General features: G+C 43.7%; 1 long non-coding RNA gene across 8 annotated transcripts in view; it reads left to right on the forward strand.

Moving 5' to 3' along the window:
• The window catches only part of LOC147199051 (uncharacterized), a 123,087-nt gene that overhangs the window by 72,415 nt on the left and 26,072 nt on the right, over positions 1 to 24,600 (forward strand). For 4 of the 8 annotated variants that reach the window (XR_015102089.1, XR_015102092.1, XR_015102095.1 and 1 more), the window contains one exon: positions 11,724 to 12,903. The exons of 3 other annotated variants lie outside the window; for them this stretch is intronic. This is a non-coding gene — a long non-coding RNA (uncharacterized LOC147199051). Of the gene's footprint in view, positions 1 to 11,723; positions 12,904 to 24,600 lie in introns of those variants that run through there. One more of the 8 variants, XR_015102090.1, reaches the window with a different exon arrangement.

Consider the following 24,600-nt stretch of genomic DNA (forward strand, 5'->3'; position numbering starts at 1 on the left):
TCGCGTTTTTTACACTGTGGCTTCTTCAACCACCTACACTCTTCTACGCCCCCCCTCCCCACCCCTCCATCTTAGCTCACCTCTCTATCTCCCTTGCCTCCCATTTTCTCCCTCATCCGTCATTCTCCCGTCGAACCGCCGCTGTGTTTTCCCTCTCCGAGCGTATCCCACAGAGTCTACCTGGACAGAGCCCGCCCCCCCCCCCCCACCTCCCCGCCGTTATTACCCCACCCCATTCCCCGCGTCCCGGCGGCCGTTCCCCAGGCGGTTGGGCGCGGAGGGCGCAGGCTGGCGGGGGTGATGGATGACCATTAAGGCAGCTTATTGGAAACAGTCTGATTTATGGCCAAGCGCTGCCTCGGCCTAATGGCTTCATTTCTTTCTGCCGCCACATGATGTCACATCCAAGGTCACCACGCCAATGCCGCAAAACCCCGCCGCCCCCACCCACCCGATCCCCCTTTGTTGTGGTTTCTCCGGCTGATGACCTAAGAGGGATGGAGGGAGTGGGACGAAGGAGGAGAGTCGACCGGTTGGGTGGGGAGGGGGTTTGTTTGCGAACGCATCGAAGTGATGAACAAGCGTTCGGAGGCGAAATGCTTTGCGTTTGCAGAAATACTTCAGTACAAATTCTGTTTGCGAGGGTGAATTAGTTTTTATTGCCCGCGTTCTTAAAGTCTTACCCCCTGCCCCCCCGTCCCCGTCTCTCCCTCTCAGCCTCACTGTACTCCGCAAATTAAAATAACTCCATCCCTTTTTCCCTTCTTTCTGCTTCCCCATCTCACTGACAAAAACGCACACATGCGCGCACACGCGTGCAAGATTTTATGGCTTTGCTTCAGATGGCCATTATTCATTTCTACTTATAAATGAACACCATCGAGTATATGAGGTTGACCATTAAGCAGCCGATCGATAAGAATGCCATTACAGGTAACGTAAAAAGGAGAGAGGAGAAACGCTGATACGGTATTAGCGCGGCACCAAACAAAATATTTGCGAGCGAGCGGACTCCTGGTTAAAGTCGGGGAAGATCCAAGGAATGCGGTTTGGCAGTCTTGTTGTCGATGGAGGTTATTTATTTTCTCCCAGATGCTTAGTCAACACTCCCGTTGATCCCGGATGTGTGCGTCTTGTCACATTCTCCTCACGGAGGTCCACGTCTTCAAAGGGATAAGGCTGTCTTCTTTTGCTTGTTTTTTTTTTTAATATTAAATAAAGATCTGATAATATTGAATACAGATGTGCGTATGCTTGAGCTGGGATGACTGCTAATCGCTTGGCATACCATATATGGATGCTTCATTGTGACACGGATTTTTTGGTGCAGGTTTTTTTTTTTTCTTAAACAGTGCATTGTGTTCCGCATCCTGATTGGTTAACAGACTGTAGACTAATGTCAACAGTCGCCGCGGCTCATCGCTGTACAGCTTGCCAAATTTTCTCCATGAGCTAAATGTTTATTTTTGTGTACCAGAAGTTTGGAGGGATGAATGTTGGGTATATGAGGAAATGGCTATGAATGAATGAAAGATTAAACCCTAGCTGGCTCCCGGGATTGACGGTTTCATGACTGAATGCTTGAGAGCCACTCCTAAATGAGAACTACATCAAACTTCATTGATTAAAATCAAGCCAAATAAACTCTGTCCGCTCTAATATTCACGAGGCAGCTAATTGGCGAACTTTGCTGAGCATTACTACATGTACACATACACACACACACACACACACACACTCGGACAGAATTGTGGCGTTTGCAGACGAAGCAAACACTAAATTTCAGGCTGCTGCTGCCGAGCAAGCACTTTGCGTTGGGGTGCTTGTGATTTATGACGAATCCTTCTCTCTATTTGTCACTCATGGCAGGAATGTATAATTCAAAACATTCTCCATTTTGTAATCCCCCCCACCCCCCATCCCTCCACCAGCCCCCACAAGTAAAGATCATTTCTACCTGCAATGCACACTCTCGCTGTATTAGTTCCATGCAGTGGTCGGAAAGAATGTACTTAAATATATGAATGATGATTTTTAAAGTATTTTTAAAATGAAAGAAGATGCATTTTTTGTCATATTACTTTTTGTTTTGAACAATATGATTTGTTATAATCATAAAGAAAATTATAATAACATCCGTTATTCGGTTTTAAATTCTGTTTTGTTGCCAGGGTTAAGGTATGAAAAAATGGGTTTCAAGTTACACTTTTCAAACAAGGTTTACCACCTGGGATAGGGTTTCAAAGTAGGGTTGTAAACCTTGCCAAGGGTTTCAAATTAGAGTTTAAAGCTTGTATTGGGCTTAGGGTTGGGTTTGAGGTTAGGGTTAGGGCCGTTAGAGTTAGCGGTTAGGGTTAGTGGTGTTAGGATTAGGGTTAGTTTAGGGTTAGGATTAGGTTTGGGTGTTTGGAGTGAGGAGTTATGGGGTTTAGGGTTAGGGTTAGGTTTGGGTTGAGGGGGTTACGGTTAAGGGGTTAGGGTTGAACCCTTACCTTGAAACCCTAACCTTTATTTGAAACCCATGGCCTGATACGCCAATTGAACACCTCAAACTTGTTTGAAACCCGTACCCATGCTTGAAACCTTACCTTGAAACCCTTGACCTTGTTTGAAACCATTTCCATGACTTAAAGTGGAACTCCAATTTGAAACCTTCGCCCTTGTTTGAAACCCAAATTATGGGTTGAAAATTTAACTTGAAACCCTAAACCTTGGCTTGAAACTCTACTATATGAATCACTAATAATAGCTTGAAGCACTGGTTTTAAACCCTGACTTGGAAGCCTAATTACAAATTCTGTCCATTTAGAACCCAAGCTTATTCGGAAACTGTACCCTTGCCTTAAAACTCTACTTGGAAACCTAACTCTCAGAAAAAACAACTGTTAAGAAAAACTGTTCAGAAAGGCCGCACCAATCCAAAAACGCAACGTGCGACGATGTTAGGTGAGCTCCGGAACGTCAGCAGCTGAGGAGATGTTGTTTCCTCCGTGGGGAAAAATCAGCAGCCTGGGAAAGTCCGGAGCGGGCCAAGCATTGCGCATCTTCTCAGCACGGGCTCAGCGTCAAAGCTCTACTTGACATGCTGCACTTCACACTCTCCCTAATATGTTCAATCCCGATCCCAGGCTTGAAGCTCTCATTTGAAAACCCAACCCCGGTTTGAAACCCTACTTTGAAGATTCCACTCAGCGGTCTCCCGCTGCTTGTGTACATGTTTGAGGGACTTGCGTTTCGCTTGGTGATTTATAAAGACACACACCAAGTAAATAAAGCCGCCGTAATTGAAGCCGCGATGACGACTTGTCTTCTCTCTGGTTGCAACCGTGATGATTTAAAGGCCTGACATTTACAGCCGGCGGCTCCATTCTTCTCACGCGCGTACAGTGGCAGCGGCAGGCTAGGCTAGTAGCTAAGCGAGCAGAGTAAGACAGCAGGAGCTTGTGGACCAGGAGGCACCCCGGCGGGGTTTGTGTTGCGGAAGCCGCTGGCTTTCCCGCCACTAGGTGTGGATTCACAACATTTTCCAGGAATTCAAGGCCCAACTCTCTTAACTACACGAAAGAGTCAACTTGAATGGAGGGGAAAGCAGCTGCATGGTTAGTCATCGCCTGGCAATGCTCGGAGGTTTCGATATGCTGGAAAAGATCACTTCAAAAAACTAGCTTGACACACTAATTCAGAACCCTGAGCATAGCTTGACATTTGACTTTTGAACGGTAAGACTGGCTTTCAACTATTTAATTTGAAGCCTGAAATCTATCTTGATGTTTGAATGTTTTAATCCCTGATTTGAAGCCCCAAATCTGCCTTGAAATTGTCATTTAAAACCCTACCCTTAATTTGAAACCCCAACCCTGACTTGACACTCTGACTTGAGGCTCTAAGTCTGGCTTGAAACACAAATTTGAAACATTATCCAGGCTTCTAACCTGAATTTTAAACCTTAACTCTGACTTGAAACACTGATTTGAGACCCTAATTTATGATTTATGACCATGCCTCTTGACCCTCATACGAATCATTACTCAGGCTTTCAATCCCTCAATACAAACCCTTCCCTTAGTTTAAATCTAAGTGAAACTTTGGTTGAAACCCTAACCCAGGCTTGAAACCATATTTTGAAGCCCCACCTTCCGGTACGGAAGGCTGAACAGTTTGAGCAACACGGTTGTGTTTGAGTGCAGTTTAATGTAGTGGAAAGCAGCTGTTTATTTGGTGGCATCCTGGCATGTGCGCTGCTCTGTGCCCGCTCGGCCGTATTCTCTCATCGTCTGCATAAATTATGAATGCTTATCTATCGTGTCAGCCAACTTGGCCCCAACGCTGCGCTTTCTCGCTCTTAACCGTTTTTTCCAGAAAAAAAAAGGCCTTCCGCCTGCCACCAACGCCGTAATGGACGTGCCGAATGACTATCTGTCGGCCATAATTGATGACAATAATGGGAAACTGTCCCTGAGCACTCGTTTGGAGTCTTCCTGCCCATCCGCTGATAGCCTTCATATTTAATTCCCCTCCTATCGGCAGGAAAACAGACACTTTCCGACCATCTACAGGGAGCGCGTTTACAATAAAAGGCCGGCTGAAGCCCCGGCTCACGTTTCCGCCTAACGGCGGCGGGACATAAACCTCCGGGCCAGACCTCATTTTCTCGGCGCCATGGCCCAAACGCGGCGAGAAAATAAAATCAATATGGCTGCACTCAATCCGCTTAACTTGTGAAAATGGCAAGAGGTGGAGGTGGAGGAGTGGGGAATGAATGTTTGGTTCTCTGATTTTGATGTTTGGGGGAGCTTTTGTTACAAGACGAGCGCACTTGTTGCGGAGTTAGCATTGAGCTCTGCTCATGTGTTTGAGCACACCATGCTAGGCTAATGGTTGACATGCTAGGCTACTGGTTGGGCTTGTCTGTTCTTACAGTTCCAGGTTTGAATGAGGGCGCTGGTCTTCCCTTTGGCTTTCCTTTCCGCAGAGCTCAAGACAATAGACCTAGAAGTGAAAGCACGGTGATTGACCACTTTAGAGAATGGCGCATGCTGATGGCTTTTTGTGGAAATATGCGCCTCCATAAACACACATGCACTAACACATTTATATACACCCACACACGCACACTTGTACTAGCATTTTTACACATACACACATATACACAGACACCAATTGTAACCACATGAATCCACAACCCGCTGCTCCATCCTAAAATACACTCTTGAGAGCGCTTGGTGGTGGGGGAATTACACTGGAACCATTGTGTTGCCGTGTGTGTATGTGTGTGCGTGTCCCACCGCCTCTAAATGAGCTCCATGCAATATTAAAGAATGAGAAATTAAGTGAGGATGTGCTGGGAGCGCAATTGGTGTGACCGCCCCGCCAAGGGCACCATGGGAAATAAGCGGTCCGGGCGTTCCGTTTGCGGAAAAGCAGACCGCTGGATATTATTATGATCCCTCGCTCGATCCGTCTTCGTACTCCAACATGGTAATTCTAGCAGGCCATCCGGAGGGGCCATGTTGGACATATTGAACGTATCGCCATGGTGACCATTTATTGTCCACATCAAAGTGCTGAGAAAAAAACACATCCTGGCATGAAAAATGAAATAATTCCTGCTTGGAACGCTGCGTGACTTTGATGGGAATCTGTGAAAAAACACGTTGCATTGAACGCATCAGTCAGTATGACAAACAGAAACAAACAACAATGAATAACGAGTATCTCCTGTCTCTGTTTAAATTATATCCATATGGAGACTAAGGGCCGTTGCAGCAGCTGAGGAACAGCAACAGGCAAAGCTAGCAGCCTGGCATGTGTGTTTATTGTTGGCATTTCTGGTTGGATATCTTCAAAATGCCAAGTAGGTGATTATATATCCCAGAGGAGATGAAGGGCCATTTCATCAAAGTGGACACTGTGATGTAAAGCGGACATGTGCAGAACTAAGGACCAGTAAGAGGATAAATAAATGTGAGCATCTATGATTGTTGTTGTATGCAAACGTTACGACAGGGCAATTCTGTGCCCTAGAGGAAGGTGATGGTAGCAAATAAAAATTTCTCAACAAGTGAAGACCATTTGGATTATTGGTATTAAGCAAGAAACATGACGTTTGATGTACATCATTTGCTTTGGCGGGCCATATCTGGCCCCCGGACCTTGAGTTTGACACCTGTGAGTTAAGGTATATTGTTATTTCTAATTGCGCATTCTCAAATGTGACAGTGACGGGGCCATTTTAATGTAAGCAGCAACTAAGAGCAGACAGAAGAAGACTGTTGAGTATTATGATTGACACAGGCTAACAGGGCTAGCTTATGTTAGCATGCCTGTTTGTTGTTGTCATTTCTCGCCATGTTTCCTCAAATGTTACAACGACAGGGCAATTTGACATCTTAGAGGAGAGTGCAAGACGAATACCGTGAAGTAAAAAAAAAAGTGGCGAAAGGTTGGCCTTAATGAGGTGAAGTGAAGGTGGGGGCAAGCAATTAGCTCCGCGGCTGGACGGAGAAATGCATCGAGCGTGGTCGCGACTGGAACGGGGGGTCAGACGGTATGAGATCAGCGCTCACCTTGGAACATGTCATGGTAGCAACGTTGCGGCGTATAGAGACGATGGGGAGTATAACGATGACGTGGCGAATAGCATGGCAACGATGGGGCATATAGCGACAACATTGTGTACAGCGACATCGTGTATAGCGATATGACGGGGTGTATAGAAACGACGTGCCGTATAGCGACGATGTGGTGTATCGCGACACGTGTCATATGGCGACAGCGTAGCGTATTTCACCGCGGCAAGCAGGAGGCATGAATGAACAGTGAGAAAAGACGAGGCGGCGGCGAGGCAGAGCCAGCCTGCCCCTGTCCGCTGCGGCGCTTTCCCTTTTTACGAGGCCATTCCCGAAGATGAGCAACATCAATCTTTACTTGGCCACTGGGATGAGCTTGCCTCAAGGCGGGGGACACAAACGTACCGCACAAATATACTGCGCTAACATACTACGTACGAGTAGTAAGAAAACGTATGTAGAGTATAAAGAAAGACTAATAAAAGTCTTTTGTTGAAAATGGTGCGCGGTTAGGCTTTAAACAAGAATTAGGGCTTCGAATGAGAGTTTAAAGCGAATCCTAGGGTTCAAAGTAGGTGTTTAAATCAGGATTGGGGTTTTGAATTGAGGTTAGGGTTTCAAATTAGGGCGAGGATTGAAAGTAGGGTTTTGAGCTAATATTAGGGTTCAAAGCCCGGGGTTAAAGATATTTCAAGGGGGGTACATGCCAAGGTTTCAAGTAGACATTCAAGCCAGGGAAAGTAGGGTTTGTAGGCGGGGTTAGGGTTTCAAACTCGAGGTTCGACTTCAAGTTTTGGAAGTAGAATTTAAAGTAGAGTTAGTTTTTCAAAATAGGGTTTCAAGCCAGAGATGGGGTTGACGAGGGTTTAGGAATGAGTTTTAAACCGATTTCAAGGTTTGAAATTAGAGTTTGTAATTGTTTTTTAAGGTTTGAAGTCAGGGTTAGAAATTGGGGTTTCAAACCTTGGTGGGTGTCTGAAATTCATGTTTAAATCAGAAATATGGTTAAAAATTAAGGTGAGGAAGTAAATTTTAATCCCAGGTGTATAAGACTGTAGGTTTTAAAGTTTTAAAAGAAGGGTTTTTAGTCAGCGTTATGATTTCAAACCAGGGTTAGTTTTTCAAATTAGGCCCAGGGTTCGAGTTAGTTTGAAATTCAGGTTTCAAAACAGGATCATGGTGCAAAATTCGGCCTTGAAAGTAGGTTTTAAAACCAGAGTTAGGGTTTCAAACAGGCCAGGGATGGGCTTTCAAGTCAAATGACAGTTTCAAACCAGGAGTTTACGTTTCAAATCAGTGTTTCAAAGGCAGGGTTAGGGTTTCAATGTACAATATGATATCAAGTCAGGGTTAAAGGTTTCAACCCACCATTAGTGTTTCAAAGTAGGGTTTCAAGCCGAGTGTGTGCACTTGTCCTAATTGAGACATACACGAAACTTCCGATGTCCTCTAGCCGCTTATTGCTTTGTGAAAGACAGGACGGCCGGAGGGAGCGCAGATCAATGATATGGATCTGCATGCGCACGCGCGGGCGTGTGTGCGCGCGTCATTATCGGACACCTGAATGAGTGATGATGTCGTCTCGGGCCGGGCCAATTACGAGCAAGCCTCGTTTATTACCGGGCTAGACAAAGAAAGATGAAGGCAGTTGTTACACATCGTGATGAGGACGACGACGTATGCGCAAGACTGTGTGTGTGGGAGAGAGAGAGAGAGAGAGAGAGAGAAAATCCGTCAGCAGCTGCTTGGTGATCAATTGAAAAGAAAACAAATGGTGGCCAGAGGAATTTGGGTTTTGAACTTTCCCCGACTGTGAGTCAGAGGAGGATGCCCACTGTGGAAAGCTTCGGCTGTTATTTTTTTTTTCAAGGTTCATTAGCACGCATTCATGCAAATCCACACCGCGGCCGTTTTTCATTACGGTTTTGAAGCCGAGGTTAAAAGAGGCATGTGTTAGGGTTTGAAAATAAGGTTTTGAAGCAAGGGTCTTGGGTTTTGAAAAAGCCTTGGTGATGGTTTAAAACGAAGGTTTCAGGTCTGGGTTAGGATTTCAAACGAAGGTTACGGTTTTCAATTTGACTTTCAATGTACACTAAATTGGGGTATCAAGTGAGGGTTTCGAGCCTTGTTTAGGATTTCAATTTTTGGTTTCAAGCTTTGGTTAAGGTTTTGTATTGGTGTGTCAAGCCTTAGTGAGGGTTTCAAATTTGCATTTCAAACCTTGGTTATGGTTTGTGTATAGCCTTGGATAGGGAATGTAGAATTTGGGGTATCAGACCCTGGTTAGGGTTTCAGATAAGGGTTAGGGCTTCAAGTTAGAGTTGAAAAGTGGTTAAGATGGCACGACTGGCTGTTTTATGTGTTGTGGTGTATTATTTTGTCATTTTATGTTCAGTGTTCTTTTGATGGCGGCGCGGGCACCCGCAGCGGCTCCTCTTGTTGTTTGTTTAAGAGGGAGGAAATTTCATCTGTGCTACAGCACATTTGACAATAAAGTTGGCCTTGACTTGAAATCCTGCGTTAGAATATTAAACCTCAGTTAAGGTTTGAAGCCATGATTAGGGTTTCAAACAAGGGTTAGGGTTTAAAGTTAAGGTTTTAAGCCTGTGATGGGGTTTCAAGCCAGGATTTGATTTTCACACTGTATGTACAGTATTTAAGCTAGTGATGAACAGAATGTGGCCCCCGTGAATCATTATGGATGCTATTATATCTTTTGCCCATTTGACTTTTTTCCCCACTCCTGATCGGCTGCAATGGCCTCGCCATTGGAAATGATTCCAAGTAGGCCTTGTAGTCCACATGTCGCCCTGACACGTGATTATCATATTTTCTGACCCAAGTTTAACCCTTTCAGGGACAGCGGTGACGACAGTGGACCGCTTATCATATTATCAGGTTCCAGGGTGCATGAAAGGGTTCAAGACAATTTATTATTCTGATGATTATTTTTATTGTCTCGATGAGTAGGCCTGAGTTGGACCCCGTTCAGACACTCTTTCTCTGGCTCATGAATTGAACCACGAGCCCACGCCATTTTGTTTTTCCCGCCACAGCCTCCGTCATCCTCGCCCGGAGCTCGCCGGCTGTTATCGCACAGAGGCTACATTGTTGGGCCAGCTTGGCAAACAGCAGAGTTCAAGGGCACTGATAGCAACGATGTGTAATTACATCACTCCCTCCCTCATGCTGCAAGCCTCCTCCACATAACACTCATTCTAGTTTGTATTATTATTTTTTGGAATGGGAAGGGGGCGGGGTTAGCAGAGGGGGGCGGTGTTAATATTCCAGCTGGGAAAGTACCACTGACAAGACATGACTGAGATGTCAATGTTAACTATCATCTGGGCTGCATTATGTGTTTCTTTGGAACCTCATATGCACTAAAAAAGGAACTGAACACGCAAACAGGGTACCATCAAAAAAAAAAAAAAATTATACATACTGTATATATAAAATAAAATTGTATCTCAAAGTGTCTTTCATCATTGCAATGTATAGAAATGGCAGTAATCTGTTCCGGCCCCCCAAAGTCCCCTCCCACGCCCCCCCCCCCCATTTTTTGGCGTTTTATTTATTTAAATAAGGAATATAAAACGCTACAGTACTTTAAGTTAGGAAATAAACAAGGAATAACAAATATGTATAGAATTGAATTATCTATCTATCTATCTATCGATATACAGTATATCTATCCATCTATCCATCCATCCATCCATCCATCCATATACACACATAAGACGAAAAGCATTGCATTTTCACCCGTGGTGGAAGGACGTCATTTCTTTATTTCATCGTGGCTCCTCTAATATGCACCTACACTACACACTCCCCCTGTTTAATTTGCCTTATATGATTCTGATGTGAAATAACAATCATAGCAAGCTTCTCCGTGCTCTTAAAAGTTGCCAACAAGTTCTCCTCATCTCCGTGATTATCCACTCTAATCCTCATAATTGAGCGTGGGCCCGATTCAGAGCACAATCGTCAGTTTTTCTCATAAAAGCAAACACCTCTTCCGTGTGGCTAAGGAACTGTGGAAAATTAGCGCGACGTCGCTGTTCTCTAATTAGTCCTTCAAGACGTGTCAACGGCAATTAAAATGACCAAATCGGGACCTGTTGGTTACTAACATAGACTAGTGAATAATATGGACACTTGTAATATGTCAAACACAATGGGAAATGTCAGCAGAGAGAGCGCCCGCATGTGTAGAATGTACGCATGAATCATATAAAGAGCGTGCGTGTGCATGTGTGTGTTCAAGCGTCGTGGAGAAAGGGGTCACATCCATATTCATGGCACTCTTAAACCCACCAACATAAACCGTGGCAGGAAGAAAATTGTGTCAAGCAAGAAGGACGGACGACTGTGTGATGACAATACATTCACAAATAAATATTATCCCAGTACATGCAGTTGTAAGAATTTAAATGTCTGAATGAATACAATTAAAAATGTAAAACGCTTGTTTAAAAATAAATTAATTAATAAATCAAAATAAAAGGTTCAAATGAAAATCTAAAATATAATTGAAAAAATTATTTTTTTTAAGTCTGGAAAAATTTGTAAAAAAAACAAATAAATCAAAGGAAAAAGTGGTCAAATTAAAGACTAAAATCAAACAAAATAAAAGCATTCAAAAAATATATATAAAATCTAATTTTATTAAGCAAACAAATATCAAATAAAATGCTCAAATGATTTCATTTGAACATTTGATTTGATTGTAAATGGTAATTTTGATTAATTAACATGAAACCAATTCAACTCAATTCAAATAAAATTGAAGCAGTGCCCTCCTCTAGAATCAACCAATGATAAAATAAAATACGAATACCAAACATGTTGAGTGTGAATCAAGTAAATCTATAGCAAGCAAACCCAGTCATAAAATCAAATAAAACATAGCGAGTGAACCATTCCGACGGTGTGATATATTGACGGACCGCATGGAAGTGAGGGCATTGCGGCAGGGGTCCTCCTCAATCACCGTAAGCTGCCGCGGTCATATTTAAAGCAGCGGGCCCACTTGGCGGGCTGCTGTGTTACGGCCCGTCAGCGTCTCTCCAACATGGCTTCTTATTGCTACCTACAGTGTTGTTGTCCTGCGGCAGATTGGACTTCATCATTCCTCTCACTTACTTTTCACAGCGTGAGAGCCAAGAAGAGGATGAAGGAGGAGGAGGAGGAGGAGGAAATGGAGCGTCTGCGGGCAAGAAGGAGAACATTCCAAAGTGGTGAAGGAGACATAGGAGCAGATATTTCCGCTGCGGATGAGTTAACGACCCTCCCTGACTGAGTGAAGTAGCAGCACATGTCACTCACGCACGAGAAAAAACAGTTTTCCTCGGAGATCGCTATTGATTTCAAGTTCACGTCAAATCAGTGAAAAGTCTCGTCAGATGTTCCTTTGCTGTGCTTCTGAACCAACTTTATCTGCCTTCATTGAGGTCACAAATGTAACATTATGGTTACATTAGCTTCCCGCAATCTTTTGCAAACATTTTAGAACAACCGAATGATGCGATAAATAAATCGGCGAGCTGACTGAGCAGTTTTAACAGATGGAAGTGAATCTTACCTTGGTGGCTGCAACAAGGCATGACAGCAATGCGTTTTTGACAAAACCGGCTTATGTCAATGCATCGAACTAAACTATTTTTCTTACACTACTCATCTTTGTCAAAACAAAACAACAACAAAAAAAAAAACGACCAAAACAAAAAAACGGCAAGACTACCAAACTTGAGGCGACATAACACAGCACGGCTCCCACAGTGTGATGGAAGAGGCGGAGTTTTACCACATTTCTCAGACACTTGAGTGTCCCATCGGCTTGATGAGGTCAGCAGATATTTAGCATTTTATGCAAAAACAGTCATCAGTTGCAGATCGACCAATTTTTCATTTTTTTAGGTCATCCTGACATGTTCAGTTCCAAAGTCCGATATCCCAGACTTTTTGGGAAAGTGGGTGGGGCCTGACAGCTGCAATGATGGCCGCTTTCCATATGTCTCATTTGCGCGTCCATCTCCTCCTCATCCCGCTCTCCTCTGCCTCTCCAAAAACACATGGTTCCCACAGCCTGCGGAGGTTAGCACCCACTGGAGAGCCGCAACGACGCATGTACACAACACCGCAAATGTGTTCTTACCGTTTTCCCAACCCGCCGGCATCGCTCGTAAGTCTGACAAGGCGCTCAGCAGGGGATCGCAAGCTGCTCTTGTCGCGTACCAACCAATGCTCTTTTCCACTGTTGCGTTTCACTGAAAGTTCTGTGATTGGATTTAAATGGGCGCAGGTGAACCTAATAAAGTGACCGCTGTGCGTATTTCATCTCAAAATCAATTTTAAGCATATTTGGAGTTTTCAAGTGTATTAGCGGCAAGCGTCACTTATTGAGTTGCCTCGACGGTAACTATGACAAATGAGCTACAGCAAGCAAAGGTCAACACATCATAAAGCGGTGTTTTTTTCTTTTTTTGTTGTTGTTTTTTTTTTTATCAGCTTGGCCTGACATTATCAAGAGGAGCTCCATTTGCTTTTCATTGATCTCATACAACAGGTCACATGTGGGTTGATATCAACGCTTATGTTGACTTCCTCACGCCTGGGCCTCTTTTAAAATACAACCAACGTGGTGCAAACTACCCTACGACAATCATCACGACCAGCATCATTTATGCAAATGTAATTAGTTTGCGAGGAATATGAAATGGCAGCGCAGGGTGCTCGTGGAAATTTATCACCGAAACCGCGTGCCATCTAAACATTCAATTAAAATGTTGGATTTCATCGAGTTTAATCTGGAGGTGATAAATTAAACTGCAGGCGGGATCAGTGCTGATTCTGTTGATAATATCGAGGAACGTGAGAGTGTCCCAAAGTTAGCCTGCTTGGTAGAGCTGAGATTTTGTTCTCACTAAAATACCTTTTATGACATATATTTTAAAATTATTGTCATTATTTTTTAATTAACACATTTCGGATCACACGACAATACAATGCAATACATCCTGATTTATATTGCGCTTTCACAATAGCTGCAGCTGTAACAAAGTGCAGCACAAAGCAAAAAAATTAACCAAGCGACAATGGTCTTTTTTTTTCTTCTACTTTTCAGATACTTCAATACTTAGGCGGACTTCAAAATGACCCACTAAAAGTTGTAAAGATGAATAATAATAACTATTAGCTGTGATTTTTTTAGCTCAAATATTCAAACGATCTTAAATGTTAGCATCTATCAATTTAGCATGGTTAGCTTTGGCTAACGCTTTGCGTTCATAGTTTTGACTTGTATTGTTCCAATGAACCAACTGTTTAACTGTTTTTCGTGTTGTGTGTCTCCTTTGACCTAAAGGATGCTAAATGTCGACCAAATGTTCTCAATCCTAACTAACTAATCACAGCTGGTCAGATTAGTTAAAAGTCTTGAACTTGCTAGTCGCTCAATATAACGACCAAATCACTAAGTTAGCTCCACTGACCGTTTAATAGTCTAGCTCCTCTCTGTTCACAGCTGTGATGTTACAACAAGCAGTTACATAAGTCACAAAAAAATCTTGTAAAACTCATCTTGACAGAAAAACTTAATCAGTCAAAAAAAACATTCATCAGCTTTACTGAGCTAGGCTACGTCAGACTGAGAGTCTGGTTTCCCGCGGCCTCCTGCTGGTAGCCCGCGATCGTCCCACTTCACTTAATGTCACATTACAATGTTGTTGTTTTTTGGCCAAGATGGAGGCCAAAAGGGGACTTACATTATTGTATAATATTAAATTTGACCTTATTCTTCCCCACATTTACATAAAAGCCCTCTGGGATCCTCCTGATTTTTTACCATTTATTTTCTCCTTGCGTTCTGCCTTTATTATGATATAGATTAAACGCTGGCAGTAGAAGACCAAGAAAGCGGGGTGGTAAGCGTCTTAAAATGACACAGAAAGGTTCAAATTACTTCTGAAAGCAGTGGAAGTTCGTGGCATTTTGTTCCCTCCATCAAGTGTCGACAAAACATTTGCCTACTTCCTCGTGTGTGTGTGTGTGTGTGTTTGTGCGGGTGTGCATGCCAAAGAGCTGGCTGCCAACGTGAGCGCTAAGGTGAGACACAATGCCGTTTGTGTTTTTCAGCAGGTGCCTGAAGATGCAATAGCTTAGCGGGAAGGTGTGCTATTCGTGCAACGTTAATTTAGACATCTATGTGTGCACGTTTGTGTAAGTGTGTGTTGACGTGCGTGACAGGTGCCAAATCCTATGTTGGGGCGAGGTCGCACCCTCACCTCCCCTGCCAAGGTGTCTCTGCGAGTGTTGCACGGCGTCAGCAAGTGCGCACCGATCAGCCCTCAACACGCATTTGAACCAATACGCACGTGCACGCGTATATAGGTCATTAGCCTTTGCGCTAACAGCCCCCCCGAGAAAAGTTCAAAACACGGGAGGCTCCCAAATGTCAACGTTGCACATTTGCTGCTGGGATGTCGGTAATGTTATGCAGATTCCCACTCGTGGAATCCATCCGAGCCGTTTGTGTGGGTGTATGGATCAGATGTTGTGATTAACGTGTCACCGTCTTTAATTAAACGGCATCTGGAAGCATGTCGGGTTGCGATCGCACCTCCGGTGTTTTGCAAAGACCGACGACTTAAGTTCTGCAAACGAGTCGAGACGAAACCAGATGAGCAAAGAAGCGGCACTTCTGCAAGTATAACCCCGAGCTTTGCAAATGTTTTACGGGCGACACTGCGATCGTGGGTGAATCGTGTGACTCCCAACTGCCTGCGCCTAAACACCACTCCGACCGCGGGAGTTGGGCAACCTGTCGAAGGAAGGACGCTGAATAAATTTTCTGTGCATCCAATATTTATTGACATTTTTAAAAATATTCTAGACAAAGAAACATTACATTACTATCTAAGCTATCGGCCGTGTGCCTCACACGTTATTCTAAAAACGTAACCACCGCCAAACAACGACATCTCTTAAAACCGCTTGTTGGCGCTTCTCTTTCGTTTCGGATTTATGTGAAGCAAGTGTTCGGAGTGTTTGCGCTGCCCCTTGTGTGTTCTTTGACCTGGCCTTCACCCGTACGCCCTTTACGCCTCCATCGGCATGTCGATGCCAAAAATATGACGTTATTCTTCCCAAAGCGGAACCCTCCTCATTCTGACAGACCGCAAGCACGGATCCCCGGCACCGGCTTGATTATTTTTCTCTAAATGCCGTGAGCACATGTGCTAATGTATATTTAACATTTCTCTAAATGTAACATCCATCAATTGATCTGACGTGTGTGTGTGTGTGTGTGTCTGTGTGTGTGTTACAAAACAGGTGGCTAAAATCTCTCCAAAATCAATTTTTAAAAAAATGTCTCCACCTTTTTGCTGGATTTATTTATGTTTCAAGTCTATTCCAGGCCTTCGGGGCGTCATTTCAAGGCCACCGTCAAATGTTTTTCAGGGGGTTAGCATAAGTGAAGTTTGGAGCTCATGTGAGGCGTTGTGATTGATTACAGCATCAGTTATTTTGGATCAGCTCCACTGAGGACCCCTGAGTCCGATAAATAAAATCTGAAAACTGTCAAAATGAATATTTTAGACTAGACTCAGCACTCTAATTGTCACAGGTAATAAATGTGAAGCCTTTGAAAAAGGTCGGATCTTAATTTTGACTTCTTTAGGCTCGCAAATATCCTCGAAAGAAAGAAAATGGCGACGCACTGCTAGCATGAAGCGGACCCACAGCTAGCATGAAGCGTAGCATGGGGAGTGTAAATAGGCAAAATTGGAACAGAACGCCGCCCGGCAGCAATAAACAGTGTCAGAAAAGTGTGGTAAGCAGTGAAGGGGAAAATAAATGTCTTATACCTCAAATGTCTGGCTTGCTTAGACACGTCGAACAAGTGCCGAAATGCAACACGTTTTGGCCTTTTTCCTCGGCTATCGGGTCTTGCTTTGACAAAGACCTGACAAAAATCCGTTCAACAGAAAAAAAAGACCATATCAAAGCAAAAAAAAAGAAAAAGTTTTTGTCCAGATTTTGCAGTCAATATGTCCATTGCTCTCAGCTCAAGCGTCCTTCCAATCCTTTCACCTTTTAATCTCAGGACTCTTCTTTCCTCCAAAAAAAATCATCCTTGAAGGGTTGAATCTGATTTGGTTTTCAGATGGTGGCTGCCCGAGTGCTGAAAAAGAAAAACAAAAACTAAAATCGATTTGAACAAGAAAGCACATAGTATTATGAAAAGAGTTCATTTCCATTTCTTCTCAAAGGCGTCTTCTCATCGTGACCCGAGCACCTGTCGCCCTCGTCACCGCGCGGTGCCTCATCGGCGCCCCCGCGTCATTCCAAGGACGCGCTACGCCCCCCCCCCAACCCCCACCCCAATGGCGTATCGGTCGCTCCAATTAGCAACTGTTGAAGACGCTGCGTTAACCTTGTGTAAATAATCTGATGGAGTTCAGCGGCCATCATGGCTGACAATTAAATTGGGCTGCCAGAGGAAGGCCTGCCATTAATCTCAACTTGTCATTCTTTGTTATACTATATATATATATATATATATATATATATATATATATATATACAGTATATATATGCGCACACACATGCATACCATGTACAGAGTAAATGTTTGTCGAACAATGTGCGTGTAACCGTGTGTGTGTTTTTTTCGTAACTATGTCTTTGTATGTATGTGTGTGCATGTGCGTGCCTCTGCGGAAATCGAGATAATGATCTGTGATCTCAGTAAAAATGTATGTATTCATGTGTCATAGGCACATGTGTGTTTATTTGCATGGCCGTGTGCAGGAAGCGCAGATTTTCATGTGCGTGCGTGTTTTAGTGGGGTGGGGATACGTATTTAACGGCAGGCGTCACGTTGAAGCCAGTTGGCACCCCCGAGCGCTGACCTCACTTGTCCTTGACTGTTTCCTAAATTGTTGTGAGATGTTGAGAAGCTCTGTGGAGCGGCTTTCATCATCACGGAGGGCGTTTTATGCCAGATGATAGAATTCCGGCTTTTATTAGTCCTGGGGGGGGGGGGGGGGGGGGACACGCCGCGTTGGATGTATTCTTCAATCCATAGGCACTTTTTGTGTTGGATTTCCCTTTTTGAGGTGGCATGTAACCATGTTTGTAACCAGTAACGGGGTCAACAAGGTGCCTTGAACTCAGTTACGTGTGTAAATGCATGGATGTGTACGTTAATTGTGAGCTAGGCGCAGGATACGTTTTGATGGTGTGCATTTTGGAAAAATACAACAACTTTGTAGTCCAAGAGGCACAATCTCTTAAACTACTGACCTATCACCCTTTTCATCAGGCACGGCTCCAGGATTTGGTGTAGTGCCCCCATTCCACCCCCCCCCCCCCCCCTTTGACCCACAGCATCCCTCATTGTTTGTGTCTGACTGCACACAAAACAAAAGCGATGAGCGCGTGGGCGCCGGCGGATGCGGACTTGACTTGACCCGTATTTGCATATCAATGAATGTCAACGCTTATTTTCTTACTTTACCTTCACATCATGAGCGTTCACCGTTCCGTGTGAGTGAGAGAGCGAAAGAGACGGAGCGAGAGAATGTGACTGCGGGTTGTGTTTTCGTAGACATCTTCATTGTCTTGCCAAGGGCGAGTCAAGTTGACCATATTTGCGAATTTGGCAGACCATTTGGGCCATGCTGGGCGTTCCTGTAGACTGAGAGCGTTTTTGTTTACACGCCCCTGGCGCACCTGACAGTTTGGTGACAGACAGTGGAGTCGACTTTAGACTAGGTAAAATCAGGTCTAAGTTGTGGCGCGCTGGCAGAAGGAATCTCTCACTGTAGTTCAATCAGATAGTAGCACAGCAGCTTGCATTGAACCATCTTAACCACTGTAGAAATTAATTAATACCTTATTATTATTATTATTCACTATACAGTAATTTTAAAAGCACCCCTGCACTGCTGCACAACCAGTGTATGGGTTGGGGTGTGGATGAAATGATTTTAAAAGACAGACCCCCGACTGGCGGTTGAAGACACGTCCCAAGTGCCCGGTTTGTACTGGCCAACTTTACATCATCCGCAAGAGGAGATTTTTTATTTTTTTTATTTTTTTTTGCAATTGCTTGTGGAGACAACTACTCCAGCAAGTCCGTTTGTGCTTTCGCCATGTAAAACCCACACGCCTCTCCTGCGCTGAATTTAAAGTGAATCAGAGAAGCTGCTTCGATTGGCAGGGAATCAAGTCGGCTATGTTCACTCCCACAGCGACGCAAACGGCCATTTCTGACTACGCCTGTCTACCAAAATGCCAAAAGAAGGAAAACTCCACTTGTGTGTGCAGTCAGACTGCACTTCGTACTAGACTTGCACTGGGCACAAAAATAAGGTCCTGTGTGTGTGTGTGTGTGTGTGTGTGTGTGTGTGTGTGTGTGTGTGTGTGTGTGTGTGTGTGTGTGTGTGTGTGTGTGTGTGTGTGTGTGTGTGTGAGAGGAAATGAGCTCAGCCCTTCTGTGTTTCATTCCAAAATATCACCAAAACAAAAATAATTGTTGACTATAAAAACAAACGATGGCTAAATTGAACTCTTTACAACTTGCACTCCCGAGCACACTTCGAACATTAACATGGTGCTCCGAATTAATTGCCGTTGCGTTCATTTCTGCCAGAAGAGCAAAGCAGCCATGATAATGAATTGAGAATATTTGCACATGGCCAGCAAAGTCCTTCACCTTTCGTGGGTCTTTGTGCGTGTGCGCGCGCGTGCGCGCGCACGCGCATGTGTGTGTGTGTCTGTGTGTGTGTGCGTGCATGCGCCGATGCTAAGCTAAGCCATAATTAGCATGGTGTACACGCTTCAGTGATCGCTTGTTCAGCAGTGGAGTGGACAGTCGCTAATTAACCGTCTCTCAAATTAAGTATGCCCTCTTTGTGTGCCTGTTTGAGTGTGTGCGTGCGATTGTGTTTGTGTGTGAGTGCACATCTCAGTTGTTTCGTTCTCACGTCCACTCTGTCCGTTTTTGAACTTTTGTGTTTGTCAATTGCAGAAAATAAAATGACAAATCTAGTCACCAAAACTCTTGTACGATATCTATTTAAAATCAAACAAGAAAAATAAGACATTGTGAGCTAATGATGATCCAAAACAACAGCTACTTTCAATTTGTCTACCATCTCTTCTCCTGGTTCTACTTTTATCAACGAATAAACTTATTTGCATATTTTCCTTGGTTAAATAAAAAAAAAGAATAAAAGCTTGTCCTCATTTGATGAAAGTTTCATCCCTACGATAGAAACCAACAAATTTGTCCATAAATTGCGATCTGCTTTGCTAGCGCAGAAGTCATCATTATTAGCATGCTAAAAGCTTCTGGGCCAATGAATCCAAAATTATTCGCAAGATCTAAAAAAACAAATTTCAAAATGTTATGGATTCTTTGATCTCCAATCAATTTTTAAAAAATACTGCTGCGTTATATTTTGCTCGACCATGTTGGAGGCCCAAAATAGAAAACCCGTCAATGACAGAAAATAAACTAAAACAATAATCCAGTCACTGAGTGCACTCATTCTTGGAAATCTTTTGCTCTCTTCCACGCACACACACGCACAGACACACACACACACACACACACACAGACGGGCGCCTCCCTCGCTGTTACTGGTTTTGGCTGAGTGAGAGCAGGCCTGCGTTGTGTCACCTCATGGTGCCCGCCAAGGTCAGGGGTCGTGCGTAATGGTCCGAACCATCTCGGGGGGGAAAAAAAAAGAAGAAGAAGCCTTCAGTGGGCTGACAAACTTCTCACACTCTGTAATCACAAACTGTGGTGTGTGTTGGTTGTCAGAGCGCTAAAGAGCACATTAGGGTGTATTGTGTTGCCAAAGGACAAGCTTAATGAGCTGCGGTCAAGGTGACGGTCACACCTGGGGGGTTATTTTGCAAGGCATTTGTCAATTCACGATTTAAGTTTGCGAACAATCCCTAGAGATGGAACATACGTTGGTGATGGATATTTCTTTCAACTGAAGACTGATGTTGTTTCGGGTTTTTTAAAACTTGGCCGAAAATGTTTTACACTTTTTTTTTTTTTTTTGAAGAAGAAAATGTTTTTGTTGAGATACCTGGGAAACTATTTAATTTGTTGTTCTGTGATATTTTGAGATTGGCTGGCAAACAGCCGCGGGTGTATGTCGCCGATACTTACAGTATATAGCAACGCTCGCTTTTATTCCCTCACAAGTTTGGGTGCACGCGTGTGTGCTAATGCGTGTTTGAGTGGCAGTGATGTCACGGTCGCTGTGTTTTCACACGGCAACCCGATAGCTTTGAACCAGCCAACTCGCGGCAATTTTGGGCTCAAATGCACTTGACATAACAGAGAGATAATTGGGCGAGTGCGAGCCTCCGGGGAGCTTCATTCTTTCTTTTCTTTTTTTTTTTTTTCTCTTCTCAGACACTTTGATGACATGATAATGGCTGGCAAAAGCTTTTCCTGCCTCGCCGAGATCACACGTGGAGTGATGTCAGTGCGGGAGATGATGTAAAGATTTTGGATGTTGGTCTGGGATAGTTGCTCTAAACCGTTGCCAGGCTGTCAAGCGTGGAGAATACGTTCCCCAAAACTCTTAGCCACTTTTCACACCTTTGATCAAGTCTTTTAAATGACTCGATGATTACATGTAATTTAGCGCAGGAAGTCCCGCAATGACTCACTGACTTTTGCCGGGGTCAAGTCCATCGCATCCCATTTGACGGGGAGCGCATTACTGGACCACACCAATCCCAAGTACTGCGCAGGGGCTTCTTCGGTTTTTCGCGGAGTGACTCCCAACTCATCTATGATAGTACAAGTGGCAGTAAATATTAGGATACAAAACATGAACATAAGCAAAACACCAAAAGTAGTTAGGTAGTGGTGGGCCAAAGCAATAAATGATGACACGACCTGACATAGATTTTTTTTTAGTTTTAAAATTTTTTTTGCTCTGACTTGCAAGCGATAAAACAATTCTCGTGACTAATATTATTGCCGCTTATGAAACCTTTAGAGAAGTAGTGAAAGTCATCTTCATTTGTGTCTGCATGAATTTATTATACTGCCCCTAGTGGTCAAAGCGCACATGAGCAGGAGAGGCAATGAATTAATCATGATGCACAGATTGGGTAATTTCTTTACAGTCGATGTATTTATGTAAATAAAAATATGACATAAACAATTTTTAGGGTAATGATGAGGCATTTATTGTAGAGATGCACACATCGTTAGCCTCATTCCATTGTTACCTGAGTCGTATTTGAATTCTTATGGAAAACAAGACAAAAAACCCCAACAACATTTAGCAAGTAATTGTTATTCTTTAATTGATACTGTAACGGTAAGTTAAGCCTTTCATGCACCTCGTAATCTGATAACATGATAAACTGTCCACTGTAGTAACCACTGATAGGGATAAGAATGACCTTAGCGATTATGCTATGAGGCTAACGATGGCGTTAAAAAAGATAATAAGCTTTTTACAATTTTTTTTTACTTGTCTAGATTGTCAGTGATCAAACTTTTTGGTTGTTGAATTTGTTCTCTATTTTTTTTTTCTTATTTTCCAAAAACTTAAAAAATGTAACTTTTGGCAACTACTGTGTAACATGTAAGGCAGGGGTGTCAAACTCATTTCACATTGTGGGCCACATACGGACTCGGCAGATGTCAAGTGGGCTGGACCATTAACATTATACCATACTCTGCTAGAAATAACCAAAATATCATGTCTTTCCTTTGTTTTAGTATAAAGAAGCATTGGCGCATTGATACCGTCTGCTGTGTTGGGTCTGTCTCAGGGACGGATTGAGACTGCTGTTTTCATCTCTGATCAAAACGGTCTGCCCCTAGCGGATAATCCATGAATTGAATTTTATTAAAAATATTCATTCTGTGTCTTTAATGCATTTTTTTCACTTTTGAATTATCCTGCGGGCCAGATTGTACCTCCATGGGGGCCGGTTCTGGCCCGCGGGCCGTATGTTTGACACCTCTGCTGTAAGGTAACAACAATATAAAAACATGCTGCATCACCCCTTCAACGTGTAATGGGTAATTCACACATGAGGTATTTTTGAAAACTTTTTACCAACTTTCATCGAGCATTTCCGAATCTTGTTTGCCTGTCCAGATTGGTTCGGGCTATCCCCGGGCTGTGTGCGCAAATGGGGTCTTGGCCCCTCTTCTTTTCGCACCAGTTCGATTAGACCACTGCTGACACTTTGAACCTTCACAGTTTTCTGTCAAAAAAGTGGAATGGTTGTGTGTAATTTCCACGCATATGTGAAAGCGTCGCAGGAGTGGAATAGTGTGCCGCGCTTGCTTCCTCCTCTCTCTACATTTCTGACTTGATTTCCTGTCTTCCTTGTTTTCATTTTCTGTCTTTCCATCGTATTTTTTGTCGTCCTCTCTGGTTTTACGCGGGGATTCTATTTGCTGGTATAATTTTATGCACACTTTGCTTGAAAATCGAAGCCTTGGTGACTGACAAATTATACTTTTAAATGAGAACGTTTTTTTACTTAGTAAGAAAAGACAAAGCACTTAGTTAACCTTATCTTGAGGAACACTGAGTCCCGAGGTATGAGTGTGAATGCGGATGGTTGTTCGTCTCTGTTTGCCCTGCGATTGGCTGCCAACCGGTTCAGGGTGTCCCCCGCCTACTGCCCGAAGACGTCTGGGATTGGCTCCAGCACCCCCCGCGACCCTCGAGGGGATAAGCGGATCGGAAAATGGATGGATGGATGAATGCTAACCGTCTCCTGGCTGTCCTCCATTTAGCAGCGCTTAGCATTAGCATTAGCGTCATCAGAGTGGAATTATTGTTATGAAGACTGTTTCTGTTGATGACACTGGGCTCACGTCGCCAAAAATAAATAAAAAAATTATATATATGACTTTTGCTACTAATAAGGCCTATGGAAGCATAACCACATTATGTTGTATTACATAAAGCTAACATTTGCAATGGCATTGGCTTTCAGAGTTATCATAATCACAATCAAAAACCACAGTTGCGTGCGGACCGCGATGTGATTTCATAGTCGCGCACGTTTTTAAAATCAGCGCGTGGCTTATCATACGTCCTGAAGTCGAACGCCGGCAGGCGGACTTCCCCAAACTTTCTGCCATCAACTCCTCCCACACCTCCTCCATCACTCTTTTCTCTCACCGCTGCTGTTTGGAGAGTCAGGCCATCTGATTAGCTGGCGGGAATAAATGCAGCAAAGTCACACAGAAAGGGGTGTGTGGTGAAGGGATTGGCGGGGAGGGGGGGCAGGGGGGGTCACTGTGTTTTATGAGCCATTAAAGTTTTATTCATCCCTGCACTGAGGCAGCCATCGGCCACGGGGTCACTGTGCTTTAAATAAACTCCCATCATTCCTCCGCTGCCCCCCCCCCAATCCAGATAGGACCCCCCTCCGCTCCACCGCCCCCCCCCCTTCCCCCTACCATCGCACACTTAATGGACTGTTTATTGTTTGATCGTCAAGTCCAACTCCATCACGCGTTCCCTCCGTCTTTCTGCCTGTGGTCGGCGGTGTTCCGCTTCATGTGGTTTGTCTCCGCCTTTGTTTATATTAAACAAAGTGTGTTTTGGTGTTTGCGTCTGTGTGTAACCACAGTACCTTGTTTAACTATTGTAAAAGAAAAAAAAAGTGCAGATTCCTAACAATTCAAAAGACGAAAGTGTAGTTTTCCCAAAATATTTATCCTTTGAAAAGAACGAAGATAAAGTGCTTGATGCAAAATGTTTCAGTGGTATTTACAAGTTATAAAAAACGGAAATGGAATGTCAAATGACAGTCTTTTACGCATGAAGATTTTATTATGTCTCTATTTTAACTTGGGATTGTTCACTGTGAAGTAAACGGATTATACAAAGTGATTTTATTGACAAGCTATATTGGAATGGGCGCTTTTGACAGTTTTCCTTCACCTTACGCAACATTTTATTTTAGATTTGCTGGACATTTTGAGCTGAGCAGCCACGCTGATTTC

This window comes from Hippocampus guttulatus, chromosome 10 (assembly GCF_054856545.1).
Source record: "Hippocampus guttulatus isolate MCC_2025c chromosome 10, RoL_Hgut_1.0, whole genome shotgun sequence".
In the NCBI taxonomy this organism is placed as follows: domain Eukaryota; kingdom Metazoa; phylum Chordata; class Actinopteri; order Syngnathiformes; family Syngnathidae; genus Hippocampus; species Hippocampus guttulatus.